Below are 15257 nucleotides of genomic sequence, written 5' to 3' on the forward strand. Positions count from 1 at the left end.
TGTCATTTTTAGCTTAGAATCATTAATTGAAGTCTAATATTCCGTTTATTAAAAAAAAAAAAAAAAAAAACGACTTAAAAAAATTATTTACTCACATATTTTAAAGTTTTAAACAAATTACGTCACAATGAAAAAATTGGCGTCTGTAAAAAAGTCGCGGATATCTACCTCATAACTATCACCTAATTGTATTTTTTTCGTTACTGTCGCATCCCCAATATTTTGGATGACAAATAATTGATCCAAATGAAAAAAATTGAAAAAAAAAAAAAAAAAAAAAAAAGTTTAAAAGGGTAAATATATGAAAATGAAAATCTCGATTACACCTTGATGTCTCCGTTTTCTACATCGCGACCCTTGTTATATTACTATGTTTCACCCATAAAATCCGGAAAAAATCCAGCTGTGGCCATTCACATCTGTGTCTTGACACTCGATGATGCATGCTATATGGAGTTTTTGGATCGAAACAAGGTAAGTACGAGATAATATCTCGTTAAAATCACTGCGTCTTTAATTCTGCTCTCGTGTGTTCTCACCTCCAGTTAGGGTTTTGCTGTTTTAAAAAAAAAAAAATTTTTTTTTTTTAAATGCCCTCCTGTTCAAAATGTTTTCTTCCCCCAATATTGAGATTTTAAGCTTTCCAATGATGTATCACACGTGCAAATCGGACAATTTTGAAATTTGGACAAATTGGGGGTCTCAGAGCGGAACTTCAAGTCACAGAAGAAACAAATATATTTGTTTCACAGAAAAAAGATTGATCATTTAATGGAGACATAAAGGTCAAATTTTGGCAAGACAAAAGTTTTGTCGCCTACAGAAAGTAGTGAAAAAATTGAACAGAAAATGTACTTCAAATACAAAAATATGTTACATAACATAAGCGAATTGACTAGTGGTGCTATGAGATCCAAATTTAATATTTCGAATGTCTTCCATGGGCTTGAAGGACTACATTCATGCGGTTTGGTAAGGATTCATACAATTAATTGATGAAGTCATCAGGAACATCTAAGAAAGCAGTCTTGCATGCCTCCCAGAGTTCATGAACATTCTTGGGTTTCGTCTTCCATGCTTCCTCTATCATCCTACCCCAGAAATGCTCAATGATGTTCATGTCTGGTGACTGAGCTGGCCAGTCCTGAAGGATCTTGATCTTCTTTGCCTTGAGGAACTGTGAGGTAGAGGTCCTGCTGCAGAATTTGTCCCTTTTTATGTTTAGGAATGTAAGAGGCAGCTAAGATTTGTTGATATTTCAAAGATTTATGTCAAATCGTCTCAAAATATGATTTTAATTCACATAATAAATCTATTTAAGACTTTTTTCATTCTGCTGGACGTATTTCAGACTAACTAGCTAGTAGCAGCTAAGTAGAAGCATTATTTTAGAGCTAGTAAGTAACTTTTGACCGCAAAACAACAAAGGTAAAACGTGCACAGAGACCAACTGCGAAAAAAAAGGTAGTGCCGACTGCTCGCAGTGTCCAGGGAAAAAGTGGGCTGGGTTTTCACGTAGGGCTGTCCCAAACGACTAATTTTCTCCCGATTAGTCAGCCGGCTATTTTTACGATTAGTCGACTAATCTAATAATTTAAAAAAAAAATTTTTTTTTTTTTTTTGGTTTACTAATTTAGCAATGAAATTTTTGTTGACACTTATCAATTCACAGAAAACATATTGGAACACTTAAATTATTTATTAAAGTACAATTAAACACGTAAATAACAATAATAAATCACAAATAAACAATGAGTTCAAATGCTGATAGAATTAACTAGTGTAGCATCCCGATTGAAAAGATGGTCTCTTAAACTGATGGTTTACAACTTTTATTCCATCCTTGATGTAATCACACCGTAAGAGCTACGGTGCACACAAATAAAACAACACAATTAGAAATTAACGAAAACTTTTCACCTTTTTCCTTTTAAACCTTATTTATATATCAATGAATTGCCTATATGAATTGCCTTTACCTTAATTTATTACCTTATCATTGACAATCTCTCCCTTGAGTGCAATCACTGTATATACTGTATATATTTATGACCTTTTAACCTTATATAATTTTCTATACCATAAAATAAACCATAACATGAAATAAACCTTTCAGTTAGCATTAAGAACAACAATAGCACTTATAGGCCCATTGTCAATGAAACATTATTATTTAGTAAGGCGACAGCACCCTCTGGTGTACAAAAAATGAAAAAAAAAAAAATTACAAACGGTGACGGCGCTTGAGGTGTTTATTCACGTCCGACGTGCAGCCAAGCTTTTTTGGCTTTGGGCCGCTTTCCCCGCTTGCATACAGAGCATCCGACATTCTGAACTTTCCGCGCATATATTTTTTTAACCCTTCATTAACCGCCGACGGGATGTTGTGCTCGTCAACGGATTTACGTCATCGATGACGTCGACTATGTCGACTAGTCGGGACAGCTCTAGTTTTCAGAGTTCTCTTTATGAAAAAGTGGAATGGATTGGATAGCAAAGCATTGAAGGGGCTCTCGACCTTACTCTATGAAGTAAGGGGGAACTGACAGATTTATGATCATATTTAAGCTAATATTGACAGGTTATATGATTAGTGATTTAAACTAATCATAGACTTTATAATGTATTGACGGGACACGCGCCCCATGTCCTGTCAATCAACAGTCTCAATTCTTGGTTAGAAGCAAAAAAAATCGTGCAGTTAGCATTTATTTTACGTAAATAAGTACAATGCTAGTCTGTATAGTTATATATAGTCTAGTATAGTCTGTGTAGTTTGTCTTTGAATGTAGCTAGCGGCCACTTGATGTAAACACAGCTTTTCCGGTGATAATTCTTTTGAATAAATGCTTAAATCCCCAAAGTCGTTATGGATAAAAGTCTCGATTCTTGGTTAAAAGCAAAAAAAAAAACAAAAAAAACCCTGCAGTTAGCATTTAATTTACGTAAATATTGCAAACTATGATGCCAATGCAGTAGCGACTAATTTCTCCCATTGATTTTTCTGGTACGAAAAATATAATAATTACCTTGAATCCTCAAACAAATCACACCTGAGACGATCCTTCCTGTTTGTATGCGGTACAGCTTTCGTACTTTTTCAATAGAAATCCGGCGTTAGATCGTGTGTTTGTGAATAGCTCCACTTGATGTGGGCGGCCCCCTCCTTGAATGCGAGGCACAGTGTATGACCGATCTGACCCCCTAAAATAGGCCTAAACACGCTACTGGCAAAAATGCTAGCCAAACCAAAGACATCACACCGATTCGTTCAATAACAGACGTCTTGAAAAATGAAACTTTTTTTTTTTTAATAAATAAAAACTGATGTAATATACACCATTATGAATTTACAACTACAGTACAAGCATACCAATACATTTGAAAATACAAAAAAACCTACTAACATTTCATTCGAGTAGTTTTGCAAATCAACAATTTAATATTGGGGTAAAGAGGAATCATATGCATTATTTCTGCGTAAGAATACGTATAAAACAAAAAGAATAAGCAACAATTTCTCACAGAAAGTGACACTGGAGTAGATTGTTACATTTCAGGATGAAAATATATAGTGCAATGCATGAAGAGCAATTTTGAGGTACTGAATTGTTTGATTAACTTAACAAAAAAAAAATCACAAATCCAGTGTTCAGTGATGAGTTTTGTTTGTAGTTTCCAGGATATTGAATATGGTTAGCTTCATTAAACTTTTATTTGGAAACTTTAGGATTTCACTCCACCCTCGAGAATTCCAATAATATTTGCACAATACTTTGTATACTAATAAGATGCACTATAACTCATCCAACTTGAAAACGTCACATTTCACTAGAATAGCATATCCACCTGTTTCAAACAAGCGTTTTTTTTAATTTTATTTTAATTGAATCTGTGTAATATACATTTATAAGTCTTACCCCCTCAATTTAATAGTTTTTAAATGCACGTGTATAAAATTTTCTATCTATATCGATGAAAGCGAAATGTCGGATTTTTTTCATTTTCACCGTTTATGCTTTTCATAAGCCTCTGTCTCCATCTTGTGGTGAGTTTTGGATTCGTAGCGGTGACAACTTCAATTGTTTCATTGAACTCATCAAACTGCATAAGATTGACATGTCTTATAAACAGCATATCGAACGGTATATGGTAAGCACAAATGACTTGCCAAACATCACATATACAATATTATTTTAAAAAATGATAAATAAAATGAATTAATTAAAAACCTCAAGGCAAATGGTCATGAAGATGCATTCAAATCCAATATTTGCCCCCTTTTGACTATTGTCATGTCCCTGAAACATTAGCAAAGACCAACACATGGTCAGCTCCTCCATTATGACATGCACGTGTGGAGCTACATTTTTGTTTGAAGCGAAGAAATACAATTAAAAAATAAATAAATAAAAGCACCACAGCTGTTTGGAAATAGCACCAGTTGTCAGAATGATCAGGTATATGATGCGTGTGTGTTTTTGGCAACGTAGAGCACTGGATTGAGTCCCTTAGGAGCAGCAGAAATGCTCGATTAACAGTTGACAGAACAACATATGATCAAGCAAGCGATCTTGCTTCAACAAAAATAAAAATAAAGTCATTTGGAAGTATTTTCATGAATCATTGTGATAAATATGGTGAATACATGCATGTCAAATCATTCCAGTTGTACGTCTTTTGAACCAAGCAATGGCGCACCATAGTATGGTTAAGCGTGCCATCATTCCCGTAAATGTGGATACGATAAAAACATTTTACAGTGGAACCTCTACTTACAAAGTAAATCGGTTCTGGAAGTAGTTTCATAACTTGAAAATTCTGGAAGTTGAGACACATTTTCCATGTAAATTCCCTAATCTGTTCCAAGCAGCCCAAAATTCAGACATAAATCTATTATAATGCAAACATGTAACAAATACATGTTACAATTAAATAATTGCACAATAAACATAAAACCAAAGTTTTGAATAATGTAAATAAACCAAGAATAAAGGATAAAAGTTAATACACTCATGTATATGGGCGCTGTTTGTAAAGCGGCAAATGCCGTAAATTAAGTCAACATTTTGTCACATTTAGAGCCACACGGTATCTAAAATGTGGGGTGAAAATTTAAGTCACTCTTTTTTGCACTTTTACAACAATATTTAGCAACTTACATATTTATCTCTAAACAATAAGGGTTACACTCAAATGTTGCAATCCAGAACTTAATGTTTAATTTTAAATGTTAAATCCAAATCTTAAATCTAAATATTAAATATAAATCCTAAATCTGAAATCTAAGCCGTAAATCTAAATCTTAAATATTAAATCTAAATCTTAAATATTAATCTTGAATGTTAAATATAAATAATACATTTATATTTAAATCTTATATCTACTGTACAGTAAATCCTAAACGTAGAAACCGGTGAAACTAAATATTTAGCTAATATGCCAATTCAAATGTAAGTAACAAAATTAAAAGCCAGCATGAGCTCAGACTGTTGTTTGTGAAAAAAAAAAAACAACGTAACCAACAGCGGCAGTCACTGATCATTGTGACAATAACAGTATCTAGGTACGATTACATGTTTGGAGATGCTTTGTTTAAAAGGTAATTTGTGTTTTTTGTTTTACTTTTACGTAAGTCCGTAGAAAGTGGGTCAACATAGAAGCGCCCTCGCATACAACCGATGCTAGTGCTGCTTGTTTTCTGCTGGTAATCTTTCAGAAAAGAACATGCCAAGTAAACACTGCTGCTATGGAACTTGGAGAAACGACTCTAGAATTACGACACATGAAGCATGTTTTCTTCATACGTTTCCCGATGCCAAAAAAGAGGAAAAAATGTGAACAATGGATCAACTTGTGCAGATTTCCAAAAGACCAGTTTAATGCCAGCAATCATAAAGCCATTCACCTTCATGTGCAGTAAACATTTTGTTGGGGGCCATAGTCCTACAGAGGACAAAGAGGTAAGCCATTTTGATATTTTTACTTATTTTTTAGCGTGGCGTTTTGCCGGGCTGCTGCTTCTGTCTGACAACGAATGACCTGAAAAAAAATATAATGGTATCTGACTGCCACTGTTGTTACCTTTTTTGTTGTAAAAAAAAAAAACAACTTTAGTAAGGGGGAAGTGTAAATAAATTATAGAATTAAGATTTGTTATTAATGAAAAAATTAATTTGACACTCAAGCCATCTCTTTAACTGAACATTTGTATGTTCTTCCACATCTTTACCAGTGAATTTGGCACCAGGGACATCATTTTTGGACAGAATTGGTAAGTTTAGCTCAGTAAACATCTCGTTCGTACACCATTTACATGCATTTAGCACTAGGGACAAATGCGAGCTTGACCTGCCTAGCAAAAGTTGCTAACGTCATGAATATTTATGAGCAAAAGTGACTAGTTGCGTGTGGTATGCCATTGAGGCCAGTATTGACTAATCTGAGGAGAGATCTGTGTACGTCGCCCTCGAGTGTTGGCCGCTATTACAGGGGTGTTTACACCTCAGCAGCAACCCAGCGTCAGTCAATGTAACAGTAACGTTAGCTGGTGGTGGTGGTGTGCTGTGCATCACAAACACAAAATACCCTTTAAATAATGTCTCAAAATGTGTATTTGTACTTAGACATTGTTATTATCACAATGACCCATGATTTCCGCCAATAAGTATTTTTTTTTCCCCCACTAACAACAGTCTGAGCTCAGCAAGCTTTTATTTTGTTACTTCCGTTCACTGGTCATTTGAGTTTGCATATTTATACATATAAATATATGATTTAGATCAGGGGTGGCCAACCCTGGTCCTCGAGAGCCGCAATCCAGCTTGTTTTCCATGTCTCCCTCCTCCAACACACCTGATTCAAATGATCATGATTGTTATCAGGCAACTGCAGAGCTTGCTGATGAGCTGATCATTTGATTCAGGTGTGTTCAAGGAGGGAGACATGGAAAACAAGCTGGATTGCGGCTCTCGAAGACCAGGGTTGGCCACCCCTGATTTAGTTTCAACATTTAAGACTTAAATTTACGATTGATATTGAAAATCTCGATCTAGGATATACATTTCATATTTAGATTCAAGAATTAGATTAAGATTTACCATTTAGATTTAAAAATTCTGGATTTCAAAATTTAGATTTAAATATATGATTTAGATTTAACATTTAAGATTTGAATTTAGGATTTATATTTAAAATCTCGATTTAGGACACAAATTTCATATTTACATTCAAGCATTAGATTTAAGATTTAGATTCAAGATTTAGATTTAACATTTAGATTTAAATATTTAGTTTTGGATCTTAACATCTAGGTATAAATATAATATTTAGATTTAACATTGAAGATTCAAATTTATGATTTATATGTAAAATCTCGATTGAGGATATATATTTCATATTTAGATTTAAGAATTACATTTCAGATTTAGATTCAGGATTTAGATTTAACATTTACATTTAAATGTTTAGTTCTTGATTTTAACATTTAAGTTTAACTCTTATTATTTAGAAATAAATATTTAACTAGCTAAATATTGTTGTAAATATGCAAAGAAGAGTGACTGAAATTTTCCCACCACATTTCAAACACTGTGGCGCTAAATCTGACAAAATGCTGCTGTAATTTTCAGCATGTGCTTTACAAACGGCTCCCCATACATGTAAAGCAGTCGGAACACGAAGGAGGAATGAAGAGGACGCTGCGATACACACATACACATACAGTAGAAGTCCCTGTAAGCCAATTGGATGCTAGGCAATAGCCAATAACAGAGCAACTATAAGTATGTTATGTTCAGTAAACTCTGGGAGCTTCGAGTACCAGTCAAACTGGATTTTTTCCTTTCGTATCCTGAAATTTCTTTGCTAACAAGAAGCAATATTTTCCCGTTGAGACGTGTCTTAACCTGCAAATTCTGTATGTAGAGACGTTCGTAAGTAAAGGTTACCACTGTATACCCCAAGTATTAAATAAAAATGACCGTCAAACTTATATTTCATGGCAAGCAGACATTGCTATAAAAATAGGTTGCTGTGTTCTTATACAGTACAGTGAAATCCATTACAGTGCACCATTTTCTTTTGTTAGATTTTTTTTTCCTACAGCACTGCTACCATAGAAAGCACAGATGGATATAAAAATAAATATAGACTCGTACATTCTTTTAAAACATGAACTGTCCTCAAATATATATCCCGCACGTACATGTGTATATTTGTATAGCGATTGTTTATATTTCTCGGCTCTATAATATTGAACTAATTTCTATCGTTGTCTTTTACTCACATTTTTTGACATGTTGATAATGCGTCACTGGACCTACACTACTCAGTCCCCACTTAAGTTTTCAACATGTGCGTTATACACTCTTTTAAAAAAAAAAAAAAAGAAAAGAAAAGAAAACAACACAAGGTATGCTAATTTAAGATATATACAAATTGTAAGATAAGAATGTATTTTTCATCTCTGTACACCGAAACATAAAGGGATACTTCATTTGTCAATACTTTTCCTCAGTTCCTTTCATCAGTGCACAGATGTAAGTTCATGTTTTGGTGTGAAGATTATGATTTTCATCTCAACAAAATAATAGAGCATATCACAACATACTTCTGCTCTATCTTGACATTGAATTGGAAGAAGCTTGCTAAAGAAAACACACAAATTAGGATGTCATTTGTAAGATACGTATGTTTTACTTGTGCAGCATCTGTTAGCACCAGGTTGTCTACGTGTTGTTGTGCACATGGCTCAAGGCTGTAAAGCATGTTTGACATAAGCAGAAGTCTGTGTAGACTATATGCATGTATAAAACCTCCCGAGTAGGATCAAACTCAAAAGAGGGTTTTTTACGTCTGTTAGGTCAAGCCCCAAGTGATACAGTACTGAGATTTTGTTTGAAGATGTCAGATTGAAAGTCAATGGATGGAAGATGTAGAATGGTCAGATACAAAAAATAAAAACTTTAAAACAATAAAGCCAGCTCAGATACCATTTCTAAAACTTTTCTTCTCTGGTTGGTCTTCTTCTCTGGTTGGGCTTCGAAAAGCTTGAGAAATGTTATTTATACCAAGCACAGCTCTCACAACTGTGTTGATATACTGTATGTACTAGCTCATTCAAATAAGTACAACTTATATACAGTCATGTGAAAAAATTAGGACACCCTATGGAAGCCTGTGTATTTTCTAACATATTTAGTCGTGTGGATATTTAATATCAATTTTAACAATCTTGAGAGATTCAAGTAATAGAACTAAGCAATTAAAACTGAAAAAAAGATTTTTTTTATACCTTTCTGTAAAATGTCATTTTAAATAAATGCAATTTCTGTTGAGGAATATGTAAATCAGGACACCCCCACATTCAATCCCAATTACAATGGCTAAAATCACACACAGGGGTATCACATGAGGTGCACATAATTAGCATATCATTACCCAGTGTTTTGAAGGAGGCTTGCCTTTTTTTTAACCTCACATTTAGTTTGGTGTGCCCCTGACTGTTGAAGTGAGAAAAAAACACCATGGTGAGATCAAAGGAGCTGTCTGAGGCTTTCAGAAAGAAGATTGTAGACACTTATAAGTCTGGTAAGTAAAGGGAATAGGTGCCGTTCTCGCACACACCATATAAATGTTTGCATTAGTCTAAAACACTCATTATAGTAAAGCATCTAACTATAGCTTAGGCAGACTTCACTCCATGCCCTTTGACACAGTAAAGTGAATCACCTTATCAGCCACGTCGGGGCTCATGAGGGGGAATGAAAAAGATGGTACCGTTTCTCGTAGGCACCGTCTAACTGTTTGTATTACTCTAACACACGTAATACAATCAATCAGGTAATAGTATCATTTCTCATATGTACTGTAGGACTGTTTGTACTACTCTAACACACCTAATATAAAATAAATAGCACTTACACCATAGTTTAATGAAAAGAAGCAGAATAGATACACAACGCCATCTTATCACAGAAGCCCAACGTGTGCGTCACGAGCAAGATTGATGCACCAACTCTCGCAATCAGTTCTCCCGGCCACTCCAGGACAAAGAGCAGGGCGCTCTGTCCTAAAACAAGTAGCATCTCGCCTAGCCAGGATAACGCGTTGGTAGTGGGCGCTTGGGACGTCAAGACCGGCGTCAGTTGCTGTGGCAACCACGTCCCAGCCACGAAGGATGATGCACGAACCTAACTTCCCAAAACCAGCCACAGAGGGATGATCCCAAGACAACACCCAGCCACACCTTCGGCCCGCCCCACTCTACCGCAGCTTTCAATAAGACTGGACACTGAAATAACAAACTGTCGCTGCTCGGGAACATTTCTATCTAGCCTTTTTTTGCCCATTTTTGACCATTGTCGACCAATAAATTGTCAACCTGTTTTCGAAGTGAACCTTCTTCAAACTTTTGGAACATGGAGTCAGTACAAAGGGTTAACATGGGAGTGAACGCACGGAATGTTGGTCCCACCAGTCAGCTCACGGGAGCGGTCTCAGCGGAGCACCGTTTTCGTTCGGCCGTCGCCGTTTCCACGCCTTTTGGGGAGGGGGGGTGATGTGTTAGACTAATGCAAACAATTATATGGTGTGTGCGAGAACGGTACCTATTCCCTTCATGAGGGATTTCAAAAGATCTCAGAAGAATACAAAATCAGCCATTCCAATGTCCGGAAAAGTGTCTACAAGTGGAGGACATTCAAAACTGCCACCAACATGCCCAGGTCTGGACATCCAAGCAGGTTCACCACAAGAGCAGACCGCAAGATGCTAAAAGAAGTCTCCAAAAACCCTAAAATGTCATCACGGGACCTACATCAGGCTCTTGCTACTGTTGATGTGAAAGTGCATGCCTCGACAATCAGAAAGAGATTTCACAAGTTTAACTTTCATGGAAGGTGTTCAAGGAGGAAACCTTTGCTCTCCAAGAAGAACATGAAGGCCAGACTAAAGTTTGCCAGAGTGAATGTAGACAAAGACCAGGACTTCTGGAATAATGTGCTTTGGACAGATGAATCTTAAATTGAATTATTTGGACACCAGAACTGAGGACATATTTGGCGTTAACCCAATACAGCATTCTAGGAAAAGAACCTCATACCAACTGTGAAGCACGGAGGCGGAAGTGTCATTGTTTGGGGATGCTTTGCTAGAGCAGGACCTGGCCAGCTCACCATCATAGAATCCACCATGAATTCTATTGTGTATCAGAGGGTGCTTGACGAACATGTAACATAATCTGTGAAAAAAATTCATGCTTAAGCGAAACTGTACCCTGCAACATCACCCAAAAATTGTCCAAACAATGTCAATTTTTGTTGTTTACCTGCAATTAAATCACTTTCTTTTCCAGAGATAATGAAAAACAAGATCAGACTTTGATATGTGAACATTTCTTAATAAAGACCTGAATGTTTAATGGAGTGTCCTCATTTTTTTCTTACATGCCTGTAATACTATTTACACACAAACATAATCAAATTAGAAAAAGCCATGTCTGGGGAAATTGCGGTGGTAGCTTTGATGAGGCAGCCCTTCCTTTTCATAAAAGGTCACTTCCTGTGGATTTGGAGGCGTATGGCGTCACTTCCTGTTGATACAAGTTGATTTTCTGTTGATATGGGTGAATTTCGGGGTCACTTCTTGTTGAACTCAGTTCACTTGCTGTTGATATCTTTTCAGTGCCGTGGGAAGTGGGGTGCTGAGGGTGCTGCAGCACCCCCTGGTGTTTGGAAAAAAAAAAGTTTTTGTATGATTTTGGGGTGCGTAGAAATAAAAGAATAAATAAAACATTGAAACAATAGCCTATTTAACCTTCGGGATTAAACGTATACTGTATATATGATGAACATTTTTTTTTTTTTTTTTTTTTTTTAATAACATGGGTTAGCCTTGCTTGCTACCGGATCACGTTGAATAAGGTGCTATTTGTGAAAAGGAGGCATTTAACCAAGGCTTGTTGGACCTTTTAGTTTTCAAACGTGTTTGTGTGTCATTGCACCTTCATGCTGTAGGGAATTACATTATAATACACGGGCACTTTTATTTCCAGTACAAAAACTCCAACACACGCTGTAGATGAAATAGAACGCTGTCTTTGTAGTAGGCTAGTAGTAGTAAACTATTCAGCATGTGTGTGTACTACCATTGTGCACGCCTTGTATGGAGAAAATGCGCGAGCATGACAAATTTGGACCGAAACGGCCGTTTTTGGATGGGAAAAACAAAATAAGATTCTCAGCACTCCCTGCTGTGAGTGACTTCCAGGGCCCCTGTATCTGGTCTCTTTCTGATGATTTGGGGGCATTTCGGGGGCACTTCCTGTTGATTTCAGTTCACTTCCTGTTGATTTGGGGGCATTTCAGAGTCACTTCCCGTTGATAATGGGTTACTTGGGTTGGAAATTACCATGCATGGATGAATGTTTTTGTGCCTTTGAAATTAATTTTGAATAGCGCCATCGGAACTTAATGGGAAATGTTCGCCATTAGAAATAAATGGGTATGTTTTTGGTAAATTTGGGCCAAACCATACATTTTTAGCAGAAACTGAATACTTGAGAACATGTGTGATGTGATTTGGACAAAAATTGTAGGACAAGTAGCCTTTTGAAATGTCACTCTTTTTCATCAAGGAACCCACATTTTTGGGGCGTCAGATGAAAGAGAGCCTGCGTCATATCAGAATTCCGGTTATTTTGGTCTATGAACAGTGTCGGTGGGTCAAACGGTTTTGGCCAAGCGACGTAACGAAAAAAGTGAGGAGAATAAGATTAAAAAGAAGAGTAAAATACAGAAAAACATTAATGGTAGCTTAAGCTTGGCATGCAAAGCTACCATCCATCCATTATCTACCACTTAATCTGTGGTCAGGTCGTGGGGGGCAGCAGCTTTAGCAGGAAAGCCCAGACTTCCCTCCCCCAGCCACTTCAACCAGCTCCTCCGACAGGATCCCAAGGCGTTCCCAGGTTTGCTGAGAGACATAGTCTCTCCATCGTGACCTGGGTCATCCCCGGTGTCTCCTGCCGGTGGGACATGCCCTGAACACTTCTCCAGGGTGGCGTCCAGGAGGCATCTGACCCAGATGCCCAAGCCACCTCACCTGGCTTCTTTCAAAGTGGAGGAGAAGACCCTGAGTCCCTCCCGGATGACCGAGCTTCTCACCCTAAGGGAGAGCCTGGACACTCTGCGGAGGAAAATCATTTAGGCAGCTCGTATCCGAGATCTTGTTCTTTCGGTCACAACCATATCGCTCATTACCATAGGTGAGGGTAGGAACATTGATCAACTGGTAAATCGAGAGATTAGCCTTTTGGCTCAGTTCCTTCTTTACCACTATGTACCGGATCATTGCAGACATTGCACCAATCAACATGTCGATCTCCTGCTCCCTCCTGCCTTCACCCGTGAACAAGACCCCAAGATATTTGAACTTCTCCACTTGGGGCAGGAACTTATCCCCGTCCCGGAGAGGGCACCCTTTTCCGACTGAGGATCACTGTCTCCAGTTTGGAGGTGCTGATCTTCATCTTCATCTCGACCGCTTCACACTTAGCTGCAAAATGCTCTAGTGAGAGTTGGAGATCACGGCTTGGTAAAGCCAACAGCACCACATCATCTGCTAAAAGCAGAGATGGAATGCTGAAGCCACCAAACCGGAACCCCTCAACACTTCGGCTGTGCCTAGAAATTTTGTCCATAAAGGTTATGAACAGAACTGGTGACATAGAGCAAGCAACCTTGGTGGAGTCCAACCGTCACTGGGAACGAATTCGACTTACTGCCAGCAATGTGGACCAAACTCTGACACTGGTCGTACAGTAACCAAACAGCCTTACCAAGGGGCTCAGTATCCCATAGTCCCGAAGCACCCCCCATAGGACTCCCCGGGGACACGGTCGAACGCCTTCTCCAAATTCAGAAAACACATGTAGAGCGGTTGGGCCAACTCCCATGCACCCTCAAGGATCCTGCCGAGGATGTCAAACTGGTCCACTGCTCCACGGCCAGCAGGAGAAAAAAAACACTGCTCCTCCTGAATCCGAGATTCAACTTCCCGACTCTCCTTTTCAGCATCCCTGAATACTTGGGAGGCTGAGGAGTGTGATCCCTCTATAGTTGGAACACAATCTTATATAATGAATTAAATAAATAGTAATTAATTATTTTTGTGTATATAAAATGTTGCACTTATTTGAATGAGCTAGTTACAGTAAATATAACGTCACCAGCCACGACTTGTACAATTGCAACACAAAAGCAACACTAGTTAACTTTTCAGTTTTGGTTGATTTTAGCGATGCAGCTAGACAAAAGCGGTGGTGTTTTGCCTTAAGGAAGACTGCATTTCAAATGAGGACCAGCGCACAGTGTCGTAAAATTCTGATCTACCGGTCGCCGGCAGATGAATTACACGACATTTCTGTTTCCAGCGGCTGTGTGAAGGATAAATAGTAATGAGATAATTAATCCAGTTGTGGCTAAACAATGGCATATGGTGATGTAGAAAATAGAAACGTTTGATTTTCTACCATATTTTCCTTCCAGCCTCTCCCCCCAACTCGTCAGCACTGACAAGTTAGGTTGAGAGAGCGGGGGGGGGGGGGGGGGGTCACACCAACGAGTGAAATCCGGGCCAATGTTTGTTTTTGAGTGCCCTTTTATCCTGGTAGCCTCTCTTCTTCGTTTTCTTTTTGTCTCCTCAGATAAAAACTTTTTGTCTCTTGGTGCTCTTCCATCTTTGCAGAATTCGTGCAAAGGTGTTTGCATCAATGAAAGAGGGAAGTGATGTATGCCGCAAAGCAGTCATCACATTTGTAGTTTTTTTTTTGTGCGGCAGGGTTCCAGCCACCCTACTCAAAGTTAATTAGTACCCCCTCAAAATATAAAAGAGGTGTCATTCAAGTCGTTGGCAATCGATGTATCATCACAAACGTTATGAAAATATTTAATAAAGGTTATGAAAATATTTTATAAAGGTTGAAAAGGTACCTAGTGTTGCTTTAGTTGACATTCTGTTTTGAATTCCTAATATTTATAATGACTTTCTTTCGGAGCTAGCACAGCTTTAATTCTTTTAGGAAGGTTTTCCACAAGGTGTTTTTATGGATATCTTTAAACCTTCATCCAGCAAGTTTACACGCTGATTTTTTAAAAGGGAAGCGCTGGCTTCTAAAGCAGACTCAATTAATTTAATATTTAAACCAAGGCAGTGCGTGCTTTTTTTTTTTTTTTTTTTTTTTTTTTTTTTTTTTT

Source organism: Corythoichthys intestinalis, chromosome 18 (genome assembly GCF_030265065.1).
Source record: "Corythoichthys intestinalis isolate RoL2023-P3 chromosome 18, ASM3026506v1, whole genome shotgun sequence".
Classification (NCBI taxonomy): Eukaryota; Metazoa; Chordata; class Actinopteri; order Syngnathiformes; family Syngnathidae; genus Corythoichthys; species Corythoichthys intestinalis.